We start from the raw sequence: 14,481 nt of genomic DNA on the forward strand, positions 1-14,481 counted from the left end.
ATGAGAGAGGCCTGAGCTGTTACAATAATCCAAACAGACTGACAGGGAGCCACTGAGTGTGCGGAGACGGAGAGGGGAGGGCTCTACGGGGAAGCTCGGACCAATCAGAGGGTTTAGTGAGAATGGAGGAGGCGGGGCCAGTGAGGGCAAGAGTCCCAGAGGCACAACGAGGAGAAACAGATAAGGAGTGACGGAGGATCACACAGAAAGAGAGCAGAAACTTTCCAACAGGAGCCAAATTATTTTGTAAAACAAGGATGGCTTAAGTTGAACCCTGATGTCATGAACACAATTTTTATCTCCATTTCCAAGAAAGGCCCCAAGAGCTCATGAGCGTTTCCCTGCAGCGAGCTGCAATGACATAATGTTTTAAAAAGGGCATCGGTCCAAATTGTCAAAGCTAAAAACGCACAATTGCCATTCCTGAGAGTTGCCGTGAGAATTAAAGAGTCGGCCAAAGTCACAGTAATTGAAACAAGATGGTCCACAATGAAAGCCACAATAACCATAACAATCCTTTGAATAATGAGTCACAGAACACGAGAATTCAAAGATTGAAACTGCAGTTATTCACCAGCTAAACAAGCATGTTACTATCTGTCCTGTTCGCCCCGGGGGACTCGGTGCACTGAAGCAAAGCTGGTAAACAAGACAGATGACGCAGCAGAAAGACTCTTTAACTACTGCTACTACATTACCCACAAATCACCAGGATAAACCAAAACATTTTTTTACATTTACTCAGAGAAATATAAGCATGTTTTTTGCATGGCTCTTTGGATAGAAATGTCGGTCGGTCGATCCACCACTTCGGTCCATAAAATATCACAACAACTGTTGGATGGATCACACTGAAAGTTTGTACAGACATTCAGTGTCCCCAGAGGATGATACCTAATGGCTTTGGTGATCCCTTCAACTCTTCATTTAGCTCCAAAGTGAGGTCAACATTTTAATTTGTCTAATGCCGAAAACACACCAGGAAAGCTGCAATTATTACATTTTTCGCCGCACTTCGCTACAGATTCAAAAAGGCTGCAGCTTGCTGAGTTCAGAGTGGACATTTGCACGGCAGCTCGCTGCTGCTTTTGTGTGTTTTTCGGCGTAATACTTTGGTTTATGGACAAATACTTGCAGAAGTGTTATTGCCCCCCCTGCCTCAGCTGTACGTCGTATTTAGCGCCAATAAGCAAATGTTAGGATGCTAACACACTAAACATCGCTTAATATCAGCATGTCCACATTGCCATGTCAGCTTGCTGAAGTTAGCTCAAAGCACAGCTGTGCCCACAACCTAATCAAGCTGCTATCATGCCTGTAGACTCATAGTCCTGTTATAATCTAACACTTTTCTACAATGTTAGTTGTACTCTTCAAAGGCAGTCGTGTTCTCGACCTTGGAAACAGCAGTTGAGCAAACAATTTCACCAAAAGGTCCAAGTGATTTTAATCTTAAGTGCTCAGAACAAGTTCACAACAACCGAGCAAACAGTTTGCTGAGGAAAATAATGTGAAATGATCAAAAGCTCCAAAACAGCTTTTCACAACTGGCTGTTTATTAACCTCAAGAACCATCAAATCAAAGAAAAAGTCAACATTTCACTAATATGCTATGGACACATCATGGTCAGTACCAAAACGGTATTGAACTTTGGGCCTTTTTGCAGTATTTACAATAGTGTTTATATCAGTATCTCATTACTGAATGTTTGTAGACTTGAGTTAAAATATCTCAACACATGACGGCAAAATGAGCATCCTGTTCTGACACCTGCTGCCAAGAGAGCAGCCCTCTCCTCATTACCACATTTTTCATACTTCCATCTTGGCAGAGAAACGATAACAAAATCAATCATTCTGTCTTTTAAGGTTGTACACACCCAAACACACACACTTTCCTACGGAGCACACACACACACACTACAAAACACAGACATGTATGCCCCTCAAGCGTTTATTATCCAAATGCATCTGTTTTCCTTCTCTACATCCACTCTCACTAAACCGGATTACTTACAGCATAGAAAATGGCTCCACGTGGACACAGGCCATACTATGAATCAATTATTTTTAAACTTTACGTAACTGTCATTTGCATAAACAAGTAAAAGTAAACCGGCTAAACATCTCTCCAGAATCTGAATCCACAACCAGCTAAAATATATATATATATATATATATATATATATATATATATGTAATGATGCCACGTTGATCCCTAGAGCATGAAGAGGTGATCAAAAATAAGAAAAATACATGTGAAAAGTACAGAGAACTAACTAAATGTGATGTTTTATGCTAAATTAACAATCCAGCAGGAGATAGTGTGAGTAATTAAAGGGAGTCCAATGATTAATAGTAGCCCAGTGTGCAGAAAATTAGACAAATAGGTAAAACAAGAATACCATTTGTGGATTTGTTAGTGTTGATATAACTACTACTTCTCTTGTTCCCTTGAGCAAAGAAAACGAAGACAAGTTGCTCGACCTTGATGCAAAAGAACAGACAGAGAGAGAACTGAAATGCAAACAGAGGTCAGCCTGGACACAAACACACCGCGCACACCAATGCTGGCTGCTATGAACAACCTGTTTTTGTTTGTGTTCAAATAAAACCAATTAGTCATCAAAATCTGGGTTTGCTTCAGAAGCATCGTCGGTCCTTATGGTAATTATTTGGGTGGGCAGTGTTCCTTTTGTGCAACGCTGATATCCCCTGCTGGCTGGAGCACGACATGCACTTTACAATGTGATGGTGCTTGTTAGAGAATGCAGAAACACTGAGCCGGAGCTGTGACGGAGAGCACGGGAAGTATTTGTTGTTATAAAAGGAAGTCTCAATTTAAAGCTAATTTATCAGAACTCGCATAATCGCAGCCTCAGTCCCAGACATTATGAAGCTGGATGTTACAGAATAATCAGTGTGTTCGTGTGTGTTGAGGATTTGCTGCTTTTCAATGAATGTGAATATTTGGGGGTTTTGGAACTTATAATAGTCAATTTTCCACATTTTTACATTTCATAGATTAAATTATTAGTTCAACATTTTTGGGAAATACACTTATTTCTTGCCAAGAGTAAGATGAGAAGATCACCACTCACATGTTTGTGCATCAAGTAGAGAGCTGAGATCATAATACAACCAACTACTATGTATCTCGTTTTATTTAATGTATAGTTTCGACATTATGTCAAAGAGGTCTATGTATCGTGTTGCAGAGATATCTACTTTGATAAGCATGCTAACCAGCTAGCCCTGGACCGTCCTGTCCTGTAATACTACTTTTTACCTCGAGAGGCAGCAGTGAGTCGAAGAAGTAGAGCCGTCCAGAGGGCTTGTCAATCACGTTGGAGGTACAGGGTCTGTGTACGTTTTGATGGTTAGTTTATTGGATTAAATACAAAATAGCAGAAAAATACTTTTTATTTTCTTTCTGCCCTCTCCACAACCAGGAAACTAATTCGGTGGGAGGAGGGTGGGCGGAGACTCCGGGAGACAGACCTTCAGTTAGCGGTTAGTTATAGCAACACATTTTAGTTTTTTAATAACCGATGACTGTAAAATTTGATTGTATGGACCCAGTAGTAGAGGTGAAATGTTGCCCCCCCCCCAGTACACCTTTAAACAAAAAGACAACTGACTTACTGACTTGATCAACATGCATTGTGGCACTCTGGTGTTTTAAACCACTTAAATGCAGTTTGTGCAGAATCCACCGATCAAACAGCTGTCTAAGTGAACAAGTGTCAAGCCCTGAAGTTCCTATTGTGTTTTGCAGTAAATGTTACAACCCTTAACACACTGTGGCTTCTCCAAATACTTCAGACACTGAGCTACTATTCACTCAAGAGTGGCTAATCTGGCGGATGACCAATGCTAATCGATTAGCTTTAACCAGACAAACGTCGCTGTAGAGCTCACAGCACCGATGCCCATTGATCCTGAGAGGTTAAAAGTGTCACAGGCCAGTAAGCCGGCAGCTGAATGAAAACATCAATAACAACACCAGTCGACATTTGCAATGGAAACAGATGTGTGGCTTTATCTGGTTGATCAAATGCTCACTGTCACCTTACTATACAAACAAACAAAACGTTATTCCAGGCGAGACGGTAAAATTTAAATACTAGACGATGGTCACAAATCTTCATACACTTAGAAAGAAATAGTTAATTACCAAAGTGCCATTTTAAAATTGGATTAACTTCACAAAATGACGTAAACACAACTAGATGAAAGTAAATTTAACAAGTAGATAAGCAAACAGAATTTAAGACTAATAGTTACTAAATCCGACCTAGACCTATTGCATTGCTTGACATTTTTCAATACTAGTGCTAGTCCAGTCAGTACTTTGATACCTTTATATAACTTGATATTCTACAAGAGTTTTTTATTTTTTTAATTAGGATAGTTACATATTGTCCAAACAAAAACAGACAAAACTTAGCAAAATCATTTCAATCAGAACTCAAAGACGTAAAGAAGAGAATTGGAGGATGCATTCGATGCCAGTTTTCGATACTTGACGCTGTAATACATTTCTGTCTGTGACAGATTGAATACCATCACTAATCCAACCTTCGTTAAGCTTGTAATAGTTAGTATTTGTTGGCAATATGTCAGAGAAGCCTCTGACCAGATACAGTCGGAGGTGATTATTGGACTGGAGGATTAACTCAAAAGGTGTTTACTTAAATAACCTGAGCAGCCTTTATGTAGGACATGTAATGCATTGTGACAAATCAGCCGAGTATTGTATGCAAAAGTGAGGGCAAATGTACATGTTGCATTACTTCAGTGCAGTGAGTCATCTTGGTCGGCTTCCTAGATTAGCAGGAGAATACTCCCTCAGTTGCAGCGCTGCAGCTGCAGCTGCAGCACAGCGTACTGCAGTGGTGGGAGAGTTATGCAGCTTTTACTGAATCACCTCTACTTCCTGTTACCAGAATCACTTACTGCACTCAAGCACCTCTAATGTCACAATGACTAAAAAAAACAGCTGCAGTAGAAAGACGAGGGCTCAGACATCAAAAGGAGGAGACGGACACTCTCACACACTGAGACAGAGGAGGGAGCAGTCACATGTAATGAGACGTTAATCCACTTTAAGTTTATCCAGGAGGATGAATGGAGCCATCTAATTACGTGAATATGGCTCGGTGATGTGCTGCTGGAACAATGTTACATAAAGTGATGTCAACAGTGCTGCAACTCAACATCATCTTTATGGAGTGATGCATAAAGAAGTGTTCCTATTAATTAATCATGGTTATTGAGTAATTATCCAGTCTAAAAATCATCTTTGCTGTGTTCACTTGATAAAAGTGTTCAAGCTGAAAGTTAACAGTTCAGCATTTTGGGAAATGTTTCGATTGGCTTTCTTGCAAAAAGTTAGACGAGAAGGCCCCACGTTTTTATATTGAACTATGAAGCAAGAAGCAGGAGTTGATTAGCCTACTTTAGCAGACAGACTGGACGCAGAGGAAAACAGCACTAAAGTCGAAAATTGGTCAATTTTACATTGCCGTTTGTGCACAAGTTAAACAAAAAGAATACAAGTGGTGAGCTTTAGAGGCGCTAGCAGGAAGATTCTTCTCGTCGTACAGTAGAAAACGGCTTCCCCGTGTTTCCAATCTCTATGCTAAGCTAAGCTAGCTGTGAACTCGAGCTCTGTCCTATAGAAGGGTGAAACAACGAGCCTGGTTCCCTCCAAAGATATAAAAGCCTCTAACGTTCATTAAATAACATGTTGCATCTGTACAGGCCTACAGATACAAGAGTGGTATTCACTTTTTCATCCAACGCTTGGCAACAAAGTGAATTTTTTGAATTTTACAGTTTTTACAGAGACTCTGCTACTGTACATTGATCGTTAAGTCAAAAGCTAGATGTAGACTTTTTGAATCTTTGTTGACGAGCATGAACTGCCTTTCCTTTCTCACCTGTCAAGTCTGTTGATGTTGTATTATACGTGATAGACTTAGTTTTGCTGGCCTTGCTAGCACCAAAGCACTTATTTTCCAGAATAAATCAGACTCATAGCCGACATTTTGACCCGTTTGTTGCCAGAAAAAGCAATAATTATTCAGATTATGTCACTTGTGTGGTAAACTGTATTCATCTTTAATATCAAACCTAATTGCACTTACTCAAAAGTTAAACTAAAAGTAATAAAATCATCACTGAAAACTAAATATCCGTTCTTATATAGCAAGAACACATACAATTGCTCTACTTCCACCTTATTTGCACTAGTAACTTTATTGCTAAAGTCTCCTTTTGTGACACTATATCTGAATATTTATTTATACCGAGTGTATATGCACATGAAATAATGCACATAAAACACCAAGCCATGTTGATGCACAAGATCCAGTTTGACTCATAAATCATGAAGTGCATCAGTACAGAGGTCCATTCAAGTTTCTACAGATTTAAGATGCTGACACACACACACACACACACAAGAGCCTGCTGCTCATCATGCTGCAGACATGTACTGGCAAAAGACCTGCTGTTGCTGTAAATTGGATTATTGAACTCCTCAATTAGCACCCAACACAGAAAGTGTAGCACTTTGTACGATTGGATGCATATGTAATGTTAATCCAGAAATGTAATTCTGCATTTCTTTTTTTTAAAGTTCCTTCTGGTTTGTGCATTTATCCAAAAGTCTCACATAGAACCAAGCGGACGTGCATTCAATCTCAGCTCACGTTTTCTGAAGAAAGACACGCATCACGATGCGATTCACTCACCTAAATGTTATTTTATCCGCCGGTGTGAAAACTACAACGACGCATGCGGATGTATATCAGATGACAGGCGGTGATCCTTTCTGGACTTTTCCCAGTTGAACTGCTGTGATCGTCTCTTCCTCCGCCGTCCTGTCTGCTGCTCTGCACACACAACTGAGAAGCTGACCTGAGAGCCGCGTTCACTCACTTCCACCTCACTTATTAAAGGGATCCGACCCGCCGACAAAATAAAAGGGAAAGGCGCCCGCAGCCGGATGCAGTGAGAGCTAATCCAGTCACGTTAAAAGAAAAAGAAGCTCATCAATATTACATCCACGTGTAAAAATAGCATTCGTAAATTATTTCTGTTTTTTTCCCCTTCAGTGGTTTTACAGGCCGTTTGTGTCATGTCACTAAAGCCGATTCTGTCATGTTTGATGAACTAAAAGAAAAATTGCTTCTGAATATAAAATCTGAAGTCATTATTACAAGTAGAGACCACTAAACAAACATGTCTGCAGCTGAGATGGAGTTAGTTGATGAGGACATAAGACATACATGTGATTTCTATTTGTAAACAAATGCACTGCCTTAAGCAAATAACATAGCTTCACTGGATTTCACTGCAGTCAGCTGCAACTACTGTATTTGTACTGTATCTTCATTACTGCTATTGTGGTGCAATTTGTTGATTTGTTTGGAATTTCTCTATTTTACAAGATGAAAATGTTTTCTTACGTGATCTTATCACATTCACATCTTGTAATCATAATCATCATAATCACTGATATTACGATCAAGTAGATTTTTAGGTGATTTTGTGTGGTTAGAATTTGAGAGAATTTAGTATTTCTCCTCTTTCTGAGGTTTTTGCTGTTATATATTTAGCATACATTAAGCCTTTTACCCATTTCTAGTCACCACTGATGTTTGGCCTTTTGTGCGCGTCTGACCTCTGACCTCTGTCTGTTGATCTTTACCTCTTGCCTCTTTTTACCTCCAGGCGAGCTAACCCACTGGATGATTGTGAACTCAAGGTGAAAATAGATTTCGTCTTAGAAATTCCAATCTCCACCAGAGATGTAGAAAAATAGAAGATCAGAGTAGAAGAGACTCTTTGATGCTGCTGCCGTGTGTATTGTACCGTTTAGGTGCATGCTGCAAATATGGGTCCTGGTTATTATCATTATTCAGTGGGTTTTATTTTCCATCTTGTATTATGCGTTCTATGTATTTAATTTAATTTAATTTTTTATCGTATTTTCCCAATTTCTATGTTCATTCTAAGTATAGTTCTAAGTATATTGTCCCTTATCGTAAAGCACTTTGTGCTGCATTTCTTTTATGAACGGTGCACTTCAATAAAGTTTATCATTATTGTTGGTGTTCCATACAGTGAACAATAATAGTTCCTAAAATGTTAAACTTTAGCTGAGAACAGACGCACGGTGTAGAAAATATATGACAAGAATATCTTCTATAAACAAGAACAAATCATATTTAAAAAAAAAATCGTTTTAAAATACAAAATTGGTGAAGATCTCTACTCCTGATGGGACATCCCAGCACCAGTATAGTTACTGTGGTTTCCAGTCAAGCCCCTCCCCTCTTATGAGGGAAGATGTTGCCGTGACAACCCTAGATTATGCAGCAGTCCATGAAAGACTCTTTTCAGATTAAAAAAAAAAGAAAAAAGAAAAGACATGAAAGACAGAAACAAGTTATTTGCATTCCTTTTCCATTACAGATTTTGTGTGATAGAAAAAAGGCGGTACGGTTTATTGTTTGGACGTGTGGGGGAGGGAGTGACCAAGATGCATCTGAAGGCCTCACAACTATTTAAGAAAACTAATGTGTGTGTGTGTGTGTCACAGTCAAAGGACACCTGCTTAGCATTCAGTGCACAATCACAGGCTCGGTGCAAAGATTTCTTTTTTCTTTAAATAACTTAACAGGTACTCTAACTGCTATAAAACTCAAACTTAAGAGTCCATTCAACCAGATTAGAGGCACAACAGTTGTTTGCTCTAGTTTAGAGGATTAAACATGAGAAATTAAGCTATGAAGAGACAATACATATGCTTTAACTTCAAATGGGAAACAAACCGATGATGTATTTTGCCTTGAGTGAACTAGATGAAGAAATCATAGCATCAAAGAAACAAGATGCAAACAGTCAGTGACTCCTGCACCTCAAGTTTCACAGATGTGTGTTGGTCCTGTAAACCCGGCTCCGACCTACTCCAGAGTTTAAGGACAGATCCAGAATATTCAGAGCATCATTTGACCATCATTTCATGCTGCTCGTGGTGCGCAGCCGTCTGCAGCTGCTGCTGTCATTAGTCCAGCCGAGCATGGCGGGATTAGCAGAGAGAGTCCTGTGAATGGCTGCTGAATAATTGACCAACTTCTATTGTCTCATTCATGCCGTTTTGATTGAAAATATGTTGACAACCAAATCGCAATGAAAGTTTGACGTGGGAATGGTACATTACAGTGAAACAGTTATGAGGAAGGCTGCTGGTCAATGTACAGTACTACCTAAATGAAGCGACTGTAACCAGGAAAAACCGCTGATATGCAGTTTATTTGAACTAACTCTATTTACAGTGATGAGATGTTCTGATAGCAGAAGCAGCAAGAAGAACTGGAAACTTTATTTCACACACCCTTTGTGCTATAAATGAGACTTATTATAAAATTGGACCTTGACTCAGATACGGAGGCTTTTTATCTTTTAAAAATAATTGCCGTGTCTAAGAAGCTTTTAAAAATTCAAGTATAAAATAAATCATGTCTTCAAACCGTACACTGGCTCCTACGTGCTTTCAGAAACCACTTGTGATGCAATTAGTGGTACTTTAATATTTCATTTAAATAGCAGCAATGATAATGTGTGCAATGAACGGACAATAATTTGACTGTAAATCTCAAGATAAGAGCTGCATCCAACACTTATTCTGATTATATGTTGATTATCATATTGTGGATACAACAAAACATCTTCAAATTCTTAATACAAAACCCAAAGATATGGCACATAAGCAGCAAGTGATCACATTTGTCAAGCTGGGGCCAGAAAATGTTTGTCATCTTTGCTCAAAAAAGGACTGAAACGATTATCGAAATAGTTAAAAAAGCTGCAATAATATTACCAAACTAAAGAAAGAGACAACATTTTCACCTCCGTAATGCAACATAAGAAGGAGCGTCCAAACAGGAAAGGGAAGCAGTTCATCACATGAACTGTTAAATGCGACTGTATGTGTCTCACCCCATGTCTACTTCCTCCAGTTGTCTCTTTGTGTCTTCTGTCTCTCTCGGCGTCTGTGGGGTCAGTTCAGTGTCCTGACTCTCACCATGCGTTCATGTCATGTAGATCTGAAGACAGAAGGAAGAAGGCGTGGACAAGTATTTTGAAAGTGCATATCTTTATTGTATGATTTTAAAGGTACAGTCTGGACAGTCCTCTACAAATAGGCCGTTGTATTTGAATTGGCTGCTAATCTCAGTGGTCTTTTGTTGATCTCTCACTGATAATCCCTGTAGCTGTAGTAGAATGAGTCTAAGAAATCCCAGCATGGTGGCATATATTTATTTATGTGTATAGTGTATTTGTTAAAGGTCAGAGAGATTTGATGGGACACTCTGTCCTTTAATGCGACAGGGGGTAAAACTCTGAATAGACTGTCACCTGATGTTACAAAGCAAACCATCTCGGAAGAGTGAACTCACATGAACTCAAGATTGCAGGCTTACAAAAAAAAAAAAATGCAGTAAAAGGTCAGAGCCTCATTTAATTTTACAATTTTGTATTTTGGTTGCAAATACGCAAACGTTCAGAGCAGGAGGATTTGAAAGTGACCAGAAAAATATGTGCTTTTTGTTTCTAAACCCCCGGAAACGACTGCTGTCGTGATAATTGCTCATAAAACAGACAGAAGTTGCGACTCACTCTTTCTAGGAATGCTGCTGCTGAGGCCGCCCTCCTGTCCACGTTGTTGTCCGATCCCACTTGTCTACTTGACGAGCAGGAGAACATGCTCGAGCTGCTCTTTTAGCCATCAAAATAAAAAAGCAAAAGAACCAAGCAGATGTATGTTGTGGTTCACGTGTAAAAAGGAAAAGGACCCGTGAAAGTAAAGATCCTGCTCCTCAGATGCCCGGTTGAGCTGCAGGATAAAGAGGGATTGAGAGGAGCATAATCCCTCACACACAGCAACTTTGATCTGGAGATAAACGAGCCGAGTCACCAGACGTTTGACATCTCATGCTATACATTACATGCTGGTCAATGCCTCTCTAGTATATAGCTTATATACTGTAGACACATCATACAACAGTATGTTTGGCATTCTAGCTTTTTGTCCATTATATTAATAATTTATTTCTACTAGTTATCAAGAAAGCACGTGTTACTTGAGGTTCACTGGTCTAGTTGTAGTTTACAGTCTCATTGTTTATATGTGATTCTCTCTCTCTCTCTCTCTCTCTCTCTCTCTCTCTCTCTCTCGATTGGCCTCGATATGGCAGCTAAAGTCACATCTATCCATTCACTCAGTCCAACATGATGATATTAAAAAAACAACTAAATGACATATTATTGCAAAGTATGCAGGTCTTTAACAGGACGGCTGACACTCGAGATACTCTGCTGCACTCTGGTGGTTTAGAGGCCGAGGCTCAATAATCAAAGTGGTTTTGTTCTGTTCTGCTGCCAGAACCTGTTTTACTAGAAATAACTCTACCGCCTACATTTGGTTTGTGTCCATCACAGATTTATGCTACAGGATTATCATGGCCAAAATAATTAATGATAACAATATTATTGGAATATATATAGGAAATATACATTTAAATTCATCTTTAACTAACTGCCATATGAATTATACTCAACATACAAGTGTAGGGATAGATTCCAAAAGCACAATCAATACCAATGGATAGTGAAAACCAGATGAACTGTCAGTGTGAACTGAAACAAAATCAGTGTGGAGAGGAGGGGACAGAGAGTGGGTGTGTGTGTGAGATCACAAGCTGAACTTGGGTCAATATTTGTGATTCCCTTTCCTATAATACTTCCCTTTTTATTAATACATCTTATACATAGTTGACAATAATCTGGATGACAGTTCAACACTTCCCCTAAAATAACCAGTATTATTCTCTATTCTAGAAAATGAATGACATATTTTTTATTTAAATTTTACAAATTCATTTTATATATATATATATATATATATACAGTATATATATACATATATACACACACTGTATATATATATATATATAAAAACATTTAGGATAAAGTAAAACCAACAAACAGTTTTCTGTTTACACAGCAACATGTGATTTTTATTAATTTCTTAGACGTCATCATCAGAGATACAGTAGTGATCAGTGTTTTCTTTTTCACGGTGAGACTTCAGATTGTAACAGACCGAGCAGCGCGGTGGAGCACCTGCATGTATTTACTTCAGGTGTGAAGACTACAGCGGACACGTCGACCGTTCTCCTCACAGAGTAAAAAAAAACTCGTCATTCCTTTTCAGTGTACAAAAGACTTGCTTGGGGATAAAAGAATGCCAACAAAAGACACATTTAATCATTTGGTGAAAGATAAATAGAGGGAATACATGTTTCTACTACGAGAGAATCAGACACTCTGCAGGTAACGATTAAAAAAGATTCACTCTAAATAACAGAAAGGTTTGGGTAGAGGGACGTGAAACAATATCACGTGACAAACGTTTGCGGACGCCATTGACCTTTCAGGTTTACGGGGCCTTTGGTGAGCAATGGTAATTGATGTTTGGACTGTTACCACAGGAACCATCCCGTAACATGGAAGCTGTGGTGAAAAGGGCGAGTACGTATTTAAATTCCTCAGCAGCTCTACTGCTGCAGGCCAGTCAGACGAAAAGTAAAAGGGCAGCCATTGTAACGCTCAGGGGGGGGGGGGGGGCCTGTTAAAAAGGTGTCAGCAGGGGGCATTGTGGGATACACAAAGGACGACTCTGAGAAGTGCAAAGGAGCGACGTTTGTGTCCAGGTTGGAGGAACAGCATCTCTACTCAAGTTGCAAAATAAGTTGGGTGTCCTTTTTCTTCTTTTAAGTGTACACAAACGTTGATTCAAGTAATTAAACCTTGAGACAAATGTTGAGGAATTAAGACGCATTTTTCCTTGGTTTGAAATGATTGTTTGTAAGGTTTATAAAATTGTTGAAAGAGTAGATTCTTTTGAACAATCTTTGTGATTTTAAGAATATTTTGAATGGGTATCACGGTCGTTATTTAAGGTTCACTTACTAGCTTTCCCCCCCCCCAGAGCTCTTAATCGTGTTAAACTGCATGGTTTACGAGGTGAAATTAAAGACGTCTTTCTTTCAGGCCAAGTAAAAGTCATTACTTTAGAGCTGAATTAGAGCTGTATCAATTAGCAGAAAGAACATTAGTACATTTTGACAACATCAAACTTCTTCTTTTTGTGCAAAAATGATCAAATCAATTCTCTTGTCACAGCTTCTCAAATGTGCTTAGAAAACCAGCAAATTACTTCCATAATTGTAAAGTGAATATCTTTGGATTTGGACAAAATAAGCATTTAGAAAATGTCTACTTGGGCTTCAGGATGTTATACTGCGACGGGCATTTTTCACTGTTTTTTGACTTTTCGTCAGATTGATGGAGAATCGGGACCTTTAGGCCACACACACACACACAGTGGCATGTCACACTGCTGGGCCTTTTGTGTCATCGGCTCATCACCCTAATTTGCATCACAAGGAACAGGAAGACATCCGCCACATGTCAACACACTCTGGTGAAAGATACGGCTGCTCGGACCATTTTAAAACATCTGTGCGCTCACTCACTTCAGTCTTTTACCCTTCATGTTTCAATGCTATGTAAACATATTGATAGTCAGAAAAATACTATGTCTTTACATTATGTACAACGTGTAACAGGAGTTGCTGTTTCAGCTCCGTGCGATGGAATGTAGCAGCAGTTTCTACTCTCCTTTTACAATCGAGAAGTTTCTACTGGTGAAGGGTCGGCTACATTAAGCTTTAAGGCAATGCACTGTTGTGAGTGTTGCTGCCATCAAGGCGATGGCACAATGCAGTTTGAAAGGCAAGTGGTGTGAAATGATCAACAGGGCTGAACTGTAGCTTCAGTTTGTGCCTCTCATGTCAAACCATAACATACGAGTAATGGAGCTGAACGGCTTTACAGGATAAATAATATACATTTCTCATCCAGGTAGCAGGAAATGATAATAGTTCTTTCTCATTATCAGACTTGGGCACAGCGCAGACATTGCACATTGTATTTATTGTGCCGTTTTATTTTATCTATGTCTTTATTTATTGGGAATGTTGTACTTGCATTTTTGTGCTATTCTATTATCAGTACATCAGTGGCATAAAATGGTCTTAAAATGGCAATAATAGTTTATTGCAAATATTTCTGGGACAATATATCGTCCAACAACACAGTGTCCGTGAGAGACATAAACCAGTTATTTTGTATGAAAATATAAAACAATACGATGCAACATCAATATGCACAAATAAAACTGATAATACAAAAATTCCTGCTACCATCTTTGGATTGGGAAACATTTACACAAATGTATGCGTTCATGCCCAATTTGTACGACGTGAAACAAAAATCTATAACCTTATTTTCATACAAAATTTCGTGTTAATGTTACTCTTGTGACATACAAAATGACAC

This window comes from Pholis gunnellus (genome assembly GCF_910591455.1).
Source record: "Pholis gunnellus genome assembly, chromosome: 5".
NCBI lineage: Eukaryota > Metazoa > Chordata > Actinopteri > Perciformes > Pholidae > Pholis > Pholis gunnellus.